Genomic DNA, 15,209 nt, shown 5'->3' on the forward strand with positions numbered 1-15,209 from the left:
ACTGGAAGCCATAGTATATATGCAAAGGCCCTATAGGATAAAGCAATACAAAACCTACACAAATTAAATAAAATAAAAATTTAAAAAGATAGAACTTTAAAAAGGAAGAGCCCTGACATTATGAGGCAAGGAACCTCCAAAGCTGCCACTGAGTTCACTTTCTGTTGGCCATCTACTGCTGGACATGTAGCCTACCCTTGGGACTGCAAGCTGGTACAACCACTCTGGAAATCAGTCTGGTGGTTCCTCAGAAAATTGGACATAGTACTACCGGAAGATCCAGCAATACCTCTCCTGGGCATATATTCAGAAGATGTCCCAACTGGTAAGAAGGACTCATGCTCCACTATGTTCATAGCAGCCTTATTTATAATAGTCAGAAGCTGGAAAGAACCCAGATGTCCCTCAACAGAGGAATGGATACAGAAAATGTGGTACATTTACACAATGGAGTACTAGTTTGCTATTAAAAACAATGAATTAAAAAAAAATAAAAATAAAAACAATGAATTTATGAAATTCTTAGGCAAATGGATGGATTTGGAGGATATCATCCTGAGTGAGGTAACCCAATCACAAAAGAACACACATGATATATACTCACTGATAAGCAGGTATTATCCCAGTAACTTAGATTACTCAAGATACAATTTGCAAAACACATGAAACTCAAGAAGAAGGAAGACCAAAGTGTGGATACTTTGTTCCTTCTTAGAATAGGGAACAAAATACACATGGAAGGAGTTACAGAGACAAAGTTTGGAGCTGAGATGGAAGGAAGGACCATCCAGAGACTGCCCCGCCTGGGGATCTATCCCATATACAACCACTAAACGCAGACATTATTGCACATGCCAGCAAGATTTTGCTGAAAGGACCCTGATATAGCTGTCTCATATGAGGCTATGCCAGTGCCTGGCAAATACAGAAGTGGATGCTCACAGTCATCTATTGGATGGAACTCAGGGCCCCTAATGGAGGGGCTAGAGAAAGTACCCAAGGAGCTGAAGGGGTCTGCAACCCTACAAGAGGAACAACAATATGAACTAACCAGTACCCCCAGAGCTCCCATCTCTAGCTGCATATGTAGAAGAAGATGGCCTAGTCGGCCATCAGTGGGAGGAGAGGCACTTGGTCTTGTGAAGATCATATGCCCCAGTACAGGGGAATGCCAGGGCCAGGAACTGGGAGTGGGTGGGTTGGGGAGCAGGGCAGGGGGAGGGTATAGGGGACTTTGGGGATAGCATTTGAAATGTAAATGAAGAAAATATCTAATTGAGAAAATGCCTTACAGCTCAATCTCATTGAGGCATTTTCTCAACTGAGGCTTCTTTCCCTGTGATAACTTTAGCATGTGTCAAGTTGACACACAAAACCAGCCAGTACAGATAGTAATTGAATTAAAAGAATACCTTTTCACAATCCCTTTGCATGAGTATTATGGGGAAAGGTTTCTTTCTTAGTACCTACTTATAAATAATAGTTGTCCAATAAAAAGATATAATTGGGAAGTCTCACCACGAGGAATGTTAAACAGTCCTACCTTATGCTAATATTTTGTACAATGACCTTTAGAGATGATTTGTAAACAGTTTTCTAAAGCTATAATTTATCATATGGTTGATATTTTTCTGGATGATTCAGAGGCAGACAATGTGTATCCTAGAAAAAAATGTTTGACGAAGTAAAGAAAATTTTGCCTTGTTGGGGATTATAAATTGTTCCTGAAAAGATACTAAGTGGAGAGTCTATTAATTATCTAGGGTATAAGATAGGTATACAGAAAATTTGACCACAGAAAATACAAATCAGGAGAGATCAATTATAAACTTAATGATTTTCAAAGATTTTGGAGAGATATTAATTGGTTAATGCTCACAAAATGGATTAACTATTCAAGAGCTACATAATTTATTTCAAACCTTACAAGGTGATAAGGACTTAAATAGTCCAAGAAAAGTATCAGCTTGTCTCCGGTAGAAAAGAAATTATAGGATATGCATGTTGAGCATTTGAATCTAAAGCTGGATTGTATTTTAGTTATTTTGCTTCCTACTCATTCTCCCACAGGTATTTTTATGCAGAGGGAAGATAATATCTTAGAATGGGTATTTTTAGCACATAGAGTAAAAATTAAATAACAATGTACAAAAGATTTCTGAATGGATCCTGAAAGGAAAAATGAGACTTTGTCAATTGGCAGGAATAGACTCACAGCAGAAATTATGGGACCTTTTTACTAATGCTGAAATTGCCTGATTATGGGAAGAAAATGGCAAAGAACTTGAAGTAATTTTTTTGGAAAAGTTTAACAACATGTAAGAGTTTCCTAAAATGTAAGAGGCTTCAGTTTATAGAAAGAACTAATTGGATTGCAAGTTTTGCTGAGTATATTAGCCTGGCCTGGCATCTGTGGTTTCTTAGAGTCTATATCTTTCCAGGACCTTCTGTCTTCTTGGATCTGTATTGAGAGGTCAGGTCTTCTTCTAATAGGTCTGCCTTTATATGTTACTTGGTCTTTTTCCAAATTTTTATATTTTTACCTATATACACTTATATGTACATCTATACAATACATTTCTATTCTTTCTTTGTTGAATATATTTTGTATTTTACTTATTATGTTTTGAGGGTAATTTCTTTTCTAGTCCCGTGTATTTGGTGTTTCATATGCTTCCTGTACTTTATAGAGACATCTCTTTTTTTTAGGTTAAGGACATTTTTTTCTATGATTTTGTTAAAAATATTTTCTGCACCTTTGACCTATGTTTCTCCTTCTCCTTCTAATTCCTATTATTCTTAGATTTGTTCTTCTCACAGTGTCCCAGATTTCCTGGATGTTTTGTGCCAGGACTTTTTTTTTTTAAACTTTATTTCTGCAAAGCCAATCAAGAAGTGTTGGAAGGAAAAAGTGTAAAAGTTATCCTCGCATATTTGGGAACTTGAGCAAGCACTTTTAAAAGTTTGAGAAAATGACAGTTGAATCAAAGGCAATACCCAGCAATGTGTGTCTTAAAACAATGATGTCCGTTCTTAAGCAACATTCCTTTTTATCCCCTAATAGCTACAATATGATACAGTACGGAACAGCTCACTTGAAAATGCTAGAATCAGAGGGTAAAGAATGCCAGAAGCCACCCCACTTACATTTCCTAGTATACAATACCTTTTTGGCGCTTGACAAGTCACGCATTCATGTAGCAATACATTCAATAAAAACAACTCATACTTTGGGTTTAAGATCCTTGCCCCTCCAGTTCCGATGCTGTGACATCTGACTCTTCATCATTGTAAATATTTTCAGCCATCTGCCATATCTGCATGATGTTATCTTCAGACACAGAGCAAATGACCCAAGGTTCATTGGGATTCCAGCTGAAGTCAGAAATCTTGGCAGTGTGCCCTCCATGAATAAACAGGAACTCTGGAGGCCCATCTTCTGCATCTTCTGCTGATTGTTCTTCTCCAATTTTACTTAAATCCCACACATTCAGGTGGCGATCAGTACCACTTGAAGCCAGAATAGTTTCATTATGTGGAGACCTGTGGACCTGGAAAATTTCATCCTTATGCGATTCGAAGGTGTGGTGTTTTAGTTTCAGATTACGCAGGTCCCATAAAGCTAGAGTCTTATCTGCAGAGCCAGTTGCCAGAATGAACTCGCTGTAGGGATTGAATGAGAGGCAGTTGACCTCAGCAGTGTGTGCATCCACCAAATGGCTTGGCTTAGAAGTGGTATTGGATCTGGTGTCCCATATCATAAGTTTCTGATCATCAGCAACAGATCCAAACAAGGACTCATGCAGCAGATGCCAGGCCACATCCTCTACAACAGCTGGGTGGCCAGTAAAGATTGGTTTAGCATCCACAGTTTTGCCTTCCTTTGGTCCTGCATTTATATCCCACAGGCAGACAGTATGGTCATCAGATGCACTCAGGAGATGCCCACTCAAATTAGAATTCCAGGAAAGACCATAGCCTTCCTTTTGGTGACCTCTTAATCTAAGATCAGGATTACATTCTCCACTTGGATCTGGTTTTGCAGGGTGTTTTGTATAGTCAAAAACCAAAGCATCAGAAGATGGTGTTTTTGTGGCAATGATGTGAGGATTCTGTGGCATATAACGAGCATGATTTACTTCTCCTTCATGATTAATTTTAATTTCACATTCATTTTTCCCTGTTACAGAACCAAAGCCACCGAATTCTCCCTTGTCACTGTCACAATGGGAAGCATCAAACTGTGCATCATCATTGGGAATATGAACTCGAGCAACCACCAGATGGTTCTGCTCATCAGATGTATGAGTGAGTGCCCAGCAGTAGCCAATGAAGGGCATAATCCTTTCCTTCTGGTTTAGTCCTTCAGGAAGCCACTGAACGGTAAGACTGGGCCACTGAAGAGCATGGGTCATAACCAGGCCATGCAGAAACGGTGTTTTCTTCTTCCAGATTTTATATTCCTCATTGATGGCATGCTCCTCCACAGTATCTTCAAACATCTCTTTACTCGCCATCTTGCGTCGGGTCGTTTCTCCCCTCCACCCCCCACCCCCTTGGACACCTTGGACTTCTCTCTCACTAGTCAAGAGCAGCCCAGCAGGCGCTTCTTGCCTCTCCCAGGTACATCACTCAGTCCTTGCTCCAAAAAGCCTGAGTTCGTTGCCGCTGCAATCGACTCTTGTGCCTCCTCCCTGCTGGTGGGTAGCGAGGTCTGAGCTGCTCTCTTCTCTCTCCCTCTTTTTCCTCTTTTTTTTTTTTTTGGTTTGATGTTTTCTTTGACTGAGGTATCTTCTATTCATTCTTTAGTGTCTGACAGTCTTTCATCTCTTGTATTTTTGGATGAAGTTCTGTTTGAATTTCTAAAATTTTCATTTACAAGTTTCTTTTAGTTTGGGTTCTCTTATTGTTTATCTTATTTTATTATGTTTTTTTCCAAGATAAAATTTCTGTGTGTAACCCTGGCTGTCCTGGAACTTGATCAACCAGGTTGACCTCCAACTCACATTTCAAATTGTGCACCACCATGAACTGTTAGGTTTTCTTTATTGGTTCTATTTCAACTTTCAGGAATTGAACTTTTTTTATTCATTTCTTTAGCGTCTTATTTAGGGTTTCTATTGCTGTGATGAAACATCATGAGCCAAAAGCAAGTTGGAAGAAACAGATTTATTTGGCTTACACTTCCATATTGCTGTTCATTACTGAAGACAGTCAGGACAAAAACTCAAACAGGGTAGGAATCTGGAGGCAGGAGCTGATGCAGAAGTTGTATAGTGGTACTGCTTACTGTCTTGCTTTACATGACTTGCTCACTTAACATAGGTTGGGTCTTCCCCCAGAAAATGTATTACAGCTGGATCTCATGGAGGCATTTCCTCAACTGAGGCTTCTTCCTCTCTGCTGACTCTAGCTTGTGTCAAGTTGATACACAAAACCATCCAGTACATTTAGTATGTGTTTTCATAGATGTATTTAGGGGGCTTATTCTTTTCCCCTTTAAGAATTACTGTTATTCATAAAGGCTATTTTAAGATCTTTGCCTTATGCTTCAGCTGTGTTGCAATTCTCACAGTCTACTATGGTAGGGTTACTGGGCTCTAGTGGAAACATATTGTCTTGGCTGTTACTGGTTATGTTTTTATACCAGTGTCTGTACATCTAGATGGGTTTTGGAAGATTGTTATTCTAGGTCAGCAGTTCTCAAGCGATGGTTGGAGTTGACAGACCCTTTCACAGGGCTCACCTAAGCTCATCAGAAAACATAGATATTTACATTATGAGTCACAACAGTAGCAAAATTAGAGTTATGCCATAGTAATGAAAATAGTTTCATAGTTGGGGGGGTCCCCACAACATGAGGAAATATATTAAAGGGTCACAGCAGTAGGAAGGTTGAAAACCAATGTTCTAGGTGCTGATATCTGGTCTTGTCTTTGTCGTGTGGGTGATTTGTTCTTTGGTTTCTGTTGCCCTATCTCATTCTTAGGAGGGTGTAGTGTCTGTGTGTTTCCTGGGAGGAAGTTCTTTGGGGATTCTGATAGATGTGGTCACTGGAGGTCCCTGGTAAGACATGTTCCTAGGTATTTGGAGCTGAAAATTAGGAAGGTGCATGGATTGGGGGGAAGGAGGAGTCCTCAGGAGTGTGGAAAGCAGAGTGTTCCACTAGTATCTGTTTAGATCCCTGGTAATATGTGTGAGAGTAAAGAGAGGACACAACAGGTAATGTGCTACAGTGGTGAGGATGAGACTGGAAGATTGCATATGGAGGAAAGGAGGGAGAGTGGAAGCTCTGAAGCTCAGGTATCTGCCTCCATGCTTCTCTGTTAGGCTGGGCTGGTGGCTTCCCAGAGAAGGTGTTCTGGAGTTGGGAGCTGGAAAAACAAGATGAGTTGGTGTTAGGTTGGAGAATAAGTGTAATTCTCAAAATGAATCTGTAAGCCCCACCTGCCCAGGAACCAGATACCTTCCTGGAATGCTGGGAATTGCAATACCTGGGAAATAGCAAAGCCTCACGGAAGAGTACAGTGGCAGATATGGTTGTCCTTATAAGCCCCTACAACAAGAGTCTTGAGGGCATTCCAGCTGGGAAATTCTGTGGAAATGGTCCTGACCAAAGTCCATGTCTTAGTCAGCATTTAATAGTTAACAAATACTTGCTTTAAATTTGGTCCAAAATGATAAAAAAAAAAATTCTGGCAACTCTCAGGATTAACATAAGATCAGCTAAATACCCTGGATGACGTCAGAGAGGAGGGGGAGGTGGCAGCAGGTAGTCTGCTACAGAGAATGGGTTGAGAATGGGGGATTACCCTGAGGATAGGAGTGAGGTGAAGATCTACAGTTAGGCTACCTGCTTCCCTGGTTGGATAGGCCTGTGGGTTCCCAGGGAGTATCTGCTAGAGATGGGGGCTGGGATAAAGTACTGAGTATGGGGAAGGAAATTTGGAGGGGAAGATCTGTGTGATCCATGAGTGACAGGCATGGGGAGGTGGGAAGCCATTGCAGGTGGTCTGCTAGGAATGAAGCTAGGGTGTTGGATTTGGAGGAATGGAGACAGAGGTGAAACCCTATGGTTACCCTTCCTGCTTCACTGCCTGCAGTGGGTTTTGTTAGGTTCTCTTTTCCTCAACTGTTAAAGTGTCATTTTGTCTCCCGTTTTCTTTAAGTTTTTTTTTTTTAATGCCTAGCTTAGCTATTCTTTTATTTTATTTTTTAAAAAATATTTTTATTACGTATTTTCCTCATTTACATTTACAATGCTATCCCAAAAGTCCCCCATACCCTCCCCCCGACTCCCCTACCCACCCACTGCCACTTTTTGGCCCTGGCATTCCCCTGTACTGGGGCATATAAAGTTTGCAAGTCCAATGGGCCTCTCTTTCCAGGGATGGCCGACTAGGCCATCTTTTGATACATATGCAGCTAGAGACAAGAGCTCCGGGGTACTGGTTAGTTCATTATGTTGTTCCCCCTATAGGGTTGCAGATCCCTTTAACTCCTTGGGTACTTTCTCTAGCTTCTCCATTGGGGGCCCTGTGATACATCCAATAGCTGACTGTGAGCATCCACTTCTGTGTTTGCTAGGCCCCGGCATAGTCTCACAAGAGACAGCTTTATCTGGGTCCTTTCAGCAAAATCTTGCTAGTGTATGCAATGGTGTCAGCGTTTGGAAGCTGATTATGGGATGGATCCCTGGATATGGCAGTCTCTAGATGGTCCATCCTTTCGTCTCACCTCCAAACTTTGTCTCTGTAACTCCTTCCATGGGTGTTTTGTTCCCAATTCTAAGAAGGGGCACAGTGTCCACACTTTGGTCTTCATTCTTCTTGAGTTTCATGCATTTACCGAATTGTATCTTATATCTTGGGTATCCTAAGTTTCTGGGCTAATATCCACTTATCAGTGAGTACATATTGTGTGAGTTCCTTTGTGATTGGGTTACCTCACTCAGGATGATGCCCTCCAGGTCCATCCATTTGCCTAGAAATTTCATAAATTTATTCTTTTTAATAGCTGAGTAGTACTCCATTGTGTAAATGTACCACATTTTCTGTATCCATTCCTCTGTTGAGGGGCATCTGGGTTCTTTCCAGCTTCTGGCTATTATAAATAAGGCTGCTATGAACATAGTGGAGCATGTGTCCTTCTTACCGGTTGGGACATCTTCTGGATATATGCCCAGGAGAGGTATTGTGGGATCCTCCAGTAGTACTATGTCCAATTTTCTGAGGAACTGCCAGACTGATTTCCAAAGTGGTTGTACAAGGTTGCAATCCCACCAACAATGGAGGAGTGTTCCTCTTTCTCCACATCCTCTGCTGTGACCTGAATTTTTGATCTTAGCCATTCTGACTGGTGTGAGGTGGAATCTCAGGGTTGTTTTGATTTGCATTTCCCTGATGATTAAGGATGTTGAACATTTTCTCAGGTACTTCTCTGCCATTTGGTATTCCTCAGGTGAGAATTCTTTGTTCAGTTCTAAGCCCCATTTTTTAATGGGGTTATTTGATTTTCTGGAGTCCACCTTCTTTAGTTCTTTATATATATTGGATATTAGTCCCCTATCTGATTTAGGATAGGTAAAGATCCTTTCCCAATCTGTTGGTGGTCTTTTGTCTTATTGACGGTGTCTTTTGCCTTGCAGAAGCTTTGCAACTTTATGTGGTCGCATTTATCAATTCTCGATCTTACAGCACAAGCCATTGCTGTTCTATAGGAAGTGAAAGATCTGTATGATAAGAACTTCAAGTCTCCGAAGAAAGAAATTAAAGAAGATCTCAGACGATGGAAAGATCTCCCATGCTCATGGATTGGCAGGATCAATATAGTAAAAATGGCTACCTTGCCAAAAGCAATCTACAGATTCAGTGCAATCCCCATCAAAATTCCAACTCAATTCTTCAATGAATTAGAAAGGGCAATCTGCAAATTCATCTGGAATAACAAAAAACCTAGGATAGCAAAAACTCTTCTCAAGAATAAAAGAACCTCTGGTGGAATCACCATGCCTGACCTAAAGCTGTACTACAGAGCAATTGTGATAAAAACTGCATGGTACTGGTATAGCGACAGACAAGTAGACCAATGGAACAGAATTGAAGACCCAGAAATGAACCCACACACCTATGGTCACTTGATCTTTGACAAGGGAGCTAAAACCATCCAGTGGAAGAAAGACAGCATTTTCAACAAATGATGCTGGCACAACTGGCAGTTATCATGTAGAAGAATGCTAATTGATCCATTTCTATCTCCTTGTACTAAGGTCAAATCTAAGTGGATCAAGGAACTTCACATAAAACCAGAGACACTGAAACTTATAGAGGAGAAAGTAGGGAAAAGCCTTGAAGATATGGGCACAGGGGAAAAATTCTTTAAGTTTTTATTGAAGAACAAAACCTTTCTTATTATGTGTTTTCATTTTTCCCATTGTAACTATTTTCCTCTTTTCTTTGACTAACTTATCAAAAGTTTACTTCCGGTATATTCTGTGCTGTACTGCTTAGGTTTTTAAAGGGGTTCCTTTTGTATGTCTTTTGTCAGTCTTAGAAAAATTCTGCTCAGCATTTCTTCACATATTATTTCTGACTACTGATGATTACTTTTGATCCTTATCATATGCACTTTTCAAATGTCTGATGAAGATTTACATGTTTCTGTTTCAAAAATGCCCATTCAGATTTTTATCTGATACTAAAATTGCATCACTTAGAAGTATTTTTCTGAATTGTTTGAGTTCCTTATGAAATCCTGTGTATTAATTCCTTGTCATATGTATACACGGCAAAAATTTTCTGTCATTACATGTTTATCTATGTGTTGTTCTATTTCTTTTTCTGTGAAGAGAGTTTTTAGTTTGATTTAATAAATAGTGTTTGTTAATTTTCACTTTTGTTGGTTGTGCTTTTGAAATATTTTCTCTTGGTTTCATGTATTCTCATCTTACATTTAAATATTCATTTCATTTTAATTATATAAATATATAAATACATTTATATTAATATAAATTTTGTAAATTTATTCATAAATTTGTAATTTTATAGTAAATATTTCATTTCATTTTAGATGAGTTGACTTTGTAACTACTTAGATATAAGAGGTATAATTTTGTTATTCCCATATGTAGATACCCAATTTTCCTAGCATTATTTATTGGAATTGTGTCTTTCCTCATTGTGTGGTCTTGGTTCCTTTGTTAAATATAATTTGGCTATAAAAGTATGTGGTTATTTCTGGAATTCTTATTCTTCTCACTTGGTCTATTATTTATTTAGATTCATGTGCTTATCTCAATGCCATGATCGTTTAATTACTAAAGACTTGTAGCATATTTCATATGTGAAATATCTGGCTTTGTTCTCTTTGCTAAATATTACTTTGGCTGTCAGGGTGTTCTGTGATTCTGTGTGGATTTCAGGATTTGTTTTATTTTCTGTGAAAAGGACACTGATATTTTGATAAGATTATATTGAATCTATAGGCTGCCTGGGGTAATCTGGACATTTTAATAATGAATTCCAATCTATGAACATAGAGTATCTTTTCATTTGTATCATTTATTTTGTTTACATCATTTTTCTTCAATATTTTTAACCTTTCTCTCTGTGTATACGTGTGTATGGTTCTGTGTACTTATGTGAACATAAAGTAGAGGTCAGAAGTCAGTGTCAGGCTCAGTGTCTCACTAAAGCTGGAGCTCATAGGTTCAGTTACAGTTAGAGTGGCTGGCCGGCCTACCTCAGGGATGCTCTAATGTCTGCCTCCTCAGTGGTATCATTATAGGCAAGCATCACTGCTCCCAGTTTATATATGAGTGCCAGGATTTGGTCACAAATCCCCATGATTTCATGACAAGCACTTTACCTCCTATAGATATTATTTACCTCTTTTTATTCATAAATATCTTATGGTAATTATAGATGTTATTGTGATTCTTTTCCTTTCACGTTTATTAGTGTATAGAAATGATACGGGTTTTGTATGTTGGTGTTTCACTCTTCAGCATTACCATATTTGATTTTGCTTGTTTGTTTTTACAGTATTTGGTGAAGTTGTATGCATTGTTTTAATACTGAAAATTACATTATCTGTGACTTTCTTCCTTTCATCTTGGATATTTATTTTTTTATTTCTCTTTCCTAATTGAATTGGCAAGCGCTTTCAGTAGAACATTGTGTAAAAGTGGTGAGAGAAGGAGGTCTTCCTCTAACTATTGTGGATGCCAAGAAGTACTTGCTGACAGGAGACTAATGTCTCCTGAGAGGCTCTGCCAGAGCCTGGCAAATACAGACGCGGATGCTTGCAGCCAACCATTGGACTGAGCACAGGGACCCCAATGGAGGAGATAGGGGAAAGACGAAGGAGCTGAAGAGGTTTGCAGCCCCAAAGCAAAAACAACAATATTAACCAACCAGACCCCCAGAGCTCCCAGGGACTAAACCACCACCAAAGAGTACACATGGAGGGACCCATGACTCCAGGGGCATATGTAGCAGAGAATGGCCTTCTCTGGCATCAATGGGAGGGGAGGTTCTGTGGAGGCTCAGTGCCCCAGCATAGAGGAATGTTAGGGGGATGAGGGGGGGTGGGTGGGTGAGTGGGGGAGCACCCTCATAGAAGCAGGGGAGAGGGAGAGGGGAAAGGGATAGGTGGGTTAGGGAGGGGAAATAGCGAAGCAAGAGAACATTTGAAATGTAAATAAATAAAATAACCAAATAAAACTTTTTTTAAAAAGGAACAGTACAACATATTGGTAAACCTTGGACTTTATATTGGATGAAACATAATTCTCTTTAGTTTATAACTTCATCTGTTTCTCAGCCTTGGATTTTTATTTGATTTTTTTCTTACATTATGGTTTTCTGGTGAAATCCACTGTGTCATCTTTTATTTTCTTAAATGTTTATAGTCCTTGCTATTTAGCTGCAATAACTGGGTCATCATAAGTCTTTTTATATTTTCTGTAAGTTTTCTTATTGGTGTTATTCTTCATATGTCTGTTATTGTTTTTTAAAATGACTTTGTGCATTTGTGCTTGAAAAAGTGTACAGACTCTTGATGACCTTGTGTCCTTCTGAACATGACCCATAGTTTTCCACCAAGAGGCAGAAATAAAAATTACTTGAACGAATGCAACCATTGGGCTAAGACTGGAGGCTAGATCACATTATTTGCTGGCTCTCTTTATGTCTAATCTAGCACATTCGTGAGATCAAGAGGTACACAACCTGAGATGCAGGGACTGGGGTTTGCCAGAGTCAGTGTTTTTCAAGAAGGTCCTTGTTAGTTTTATGATGCACTTGCAAAAGCCACACTACTTATTAAAGCCACTTTCTTCATATTTCTTTCTGGTCTTTTGCCCTTTGCAACATGACCAGAAACTTACTGAATACTGGTGGTTGCACTTAATGGCAGCTCCATTTTTTTTATGTTACCTCCTCCTCAGAATCAAGGCAGCTCGAACCTTAGCAGGGCTAGGCTGCTATGAACATGGTGGAGCAAGATATAAGATACAATTTGCGAAACACATGAAACTCAAGAAGAACGAAGACTGAAGTGTGGACACTTTGCCCCTTATTAGAATTGGGAACAAAACACCCATGGAAGGAGTTACAGAGACAAAGTTTGGAGCTGAGAAGAAAGGATGAACCATCTAGAGACTGCCATATCCGGGGATCCATCCCATAATCAGCTTCCAAACACTGACACCATTGCATACATTAGCAAGATTTTGCTGAAAGGACCCAGATATACCTGTCTCTGGTGAAACCAACCAAAAAAAGCCCAGGACCAGATGTGTTTAGTGCAGAGTTCTATGAGACCTTCAAAGAAGACCTAATTCCAGTTCTTCACAAACTATCCCACAAAATAGAAGCAGAAGGTACTCTACCCAATTCATTCTATGAAGCCACAATTACTCTGATACCTAAACCACAGAAAGACCTAACAAAGATAGAGAACTTCAAACCAATTTCCCTTATGAATATCGATGCAAAAATACTCAACAAAATTCTCGCTAACTGAATCCAAGAACACATCAAAACAATCTTCCACCCTGACCAAGTAGGTTTCATTCCAGGGATGCAGGATTGGTTTAATATACGGAAATCCATTAACGTAATCCACTATATAAACAAACTCAAAGACGAAAACCACATGATCATCTCCTTAGATGCGGAGAAATCACTTGACAAAATCCAACATCCATTCATGATAAAAGTCTTGGAAAGATCAGGAATTCGAGGCCCATACCTAAACATGATAAAAGCAATCTACAGCAAACCAGTAGCTAACATCAAGTAAATGGTGAGAATCTTGATGCAATCCTACTAAAATCAGGGACTAGACAAGGCTGCCCATTTTCTCCCTACCTATTCAATATTGTACTTGAAGTCCTAGCCAGAGCAATTCGACAACAAAAGGAGATCAAGGGGATACAAACGGGAAAGGAAGAAGTCAACATATCACTCTTTGCAGATGATATGATAGTATATATAAAGTGACCCTAAAAATTCCACCAGAGAACCGCCAAACCAGATAAACAGCTTCAGTGAAGTAGCTGGATATAAAATTAACTCAATTAAGACAATGGCCTTTCTTGTGAAGTAGCTGGATATAAAATTAACTCAATTAAGACAATGGCCTTTCTCTACACAAGGGATAAACAGGCTGAGAAAGAAATTAGGGAGGCAACACCCTTCACAATAGTCACAAATAATTAAAAAATACCTTGGCATGACTCTAACTAAGGAAGTAAAGATCTGTATGATAAGAACTTCAAGTCTCTGAAGAAAGAAATTGAAGAAGATTTCAGAAGATGGAAAGATCTCCCATGCTCATGGATTGGCATGATCAATATAGTAAAAATGGCTATCTTGCCAAAAGCAATCTACAGATTCAATGCAATCCCCATCAAAATTCCAACTCAATTCTTCAAAGAATTAGAAAAGGCAATTTGTAAATTCATCTGGAATAACAAAAAAACCTAGGATAGCAAAAACTCTTCTCAAGGATAAAAGAACCTCTGGTGGAATCACCATGCCTGACCCAAAGCTGTACTATAGAGCAATTGTGATAAAAACTGCATGGTGCTGGTATAGCAACCGACAATAGACCAATGGAATAGAATTGAAGACCCTGAGATGAACCCACACACCTATGGTCACTTGATCTTTGACAAGAGAGCTAAAACCATCCAGTGGAAAAAAGACAGCATTTTCAACAAATGGTGCTGACACAACTGGAGGTTATCATGCAGAAGAATGGGAATTGATCCATTCCTATCTCCTTGTACTAAGGTCAAATTTAAGTGGATCAAGGAATCCCACATAAAACCAGAGACAGTGAAACTTATAGAGGAGAAAGTGAGGAAAAGCCTTGAAGATATGGGCACAGGGGAAAAATTCCTGAATAGAGCAGCAATGGCTTGTGCTGTAAGATTGAGAATTGACAAATGGGACCTCATAAAATTGCAAAGCTTCGGTAAGGCAAGAAGACACTGTCAATAAGACAAAAAGGCCACCAACAGATTGGGAAAGGATCTTTACTTATCCTAAATCAGATAGGGGAGTAATATCCAATTTATATAAAGAACTCAAAAAGCGAGACTCCAGAAAATTAAATAACCCCATTAAAAATGGGGCTCAGAACTAAACAAAGAATTCTCAACTGGGGAACACTGAATGGCTGAGAAACACCTGAAAAAATGTTCAGCATCCTTAATCATCAGGGACATGCAAATCAAAATAACCCTGAGATTCCACCTCACACCAGTCAGAATGGCTAAGATCAAAAATTCAGGTGACAGCAGATGCTGGCAAGGATGTGGAGAAAGAGGAACACTCCTCCATTGTTGGTGGGATTGCAAGCTTGTACAACCACTCTGGAAATTAGTCTGGCGGTTCCTCAGAAAATTGGACATATTACTACCAGAGGATCCAGCAATACCTCTCCTGGGCATATATCCAGAAGATGTTCCACTGTTAAGAAGGACACATGCTCCACTATGTTCATAGCAGCCTTATTTATAATAGCCAGAAGCTGGAAAGAACCCAGATGCCCCTCAACAGAGGAATGGATACAGAAAATGTGGTACATTTACACAATGGAGTACTACTCAGCTATTAAAAACAATGAATTTATGAAATTCCTATGCAAATGGATGGACTTGGAGGTCATCATCCTGAGTGAGGTAACCCAATCCCAAA

At 39.4% G+C, this 15,209-nt stretch overlaps 1 pseudogene; it reads right to left on the reverse strand.

Annotated features, from left to right (window-relative positions):
• Nucleotides 1–2,883: 2,883 nt before the first annotated feature.
• Nucleotides 2,884–4,522, reverse strand: LOC110287137 (histone-binding protein RBBP7 pseudogene; annotated as a pseudogene).
• Between the last annotated feature and the right edge of the window lie 10,687 nt (nucleotides 4,523–15,209).

The sequence above is a fragment of the Mus caroli genome, unplaced genomic scaffold, assembly GCF_978045245.1.
Source record: "Mus caroli unplaced genomic scaffold, Mus_caroli_1 scaffold_5, whole genome shotgun sequence".
In the NCBI taxonomy this organism is placed as follows: domain Eukaryota; kingdom Metazoa; phylum Chordata; class Mammalia; order Rodentia; family Muridae; genus Mus; species Mus caroli.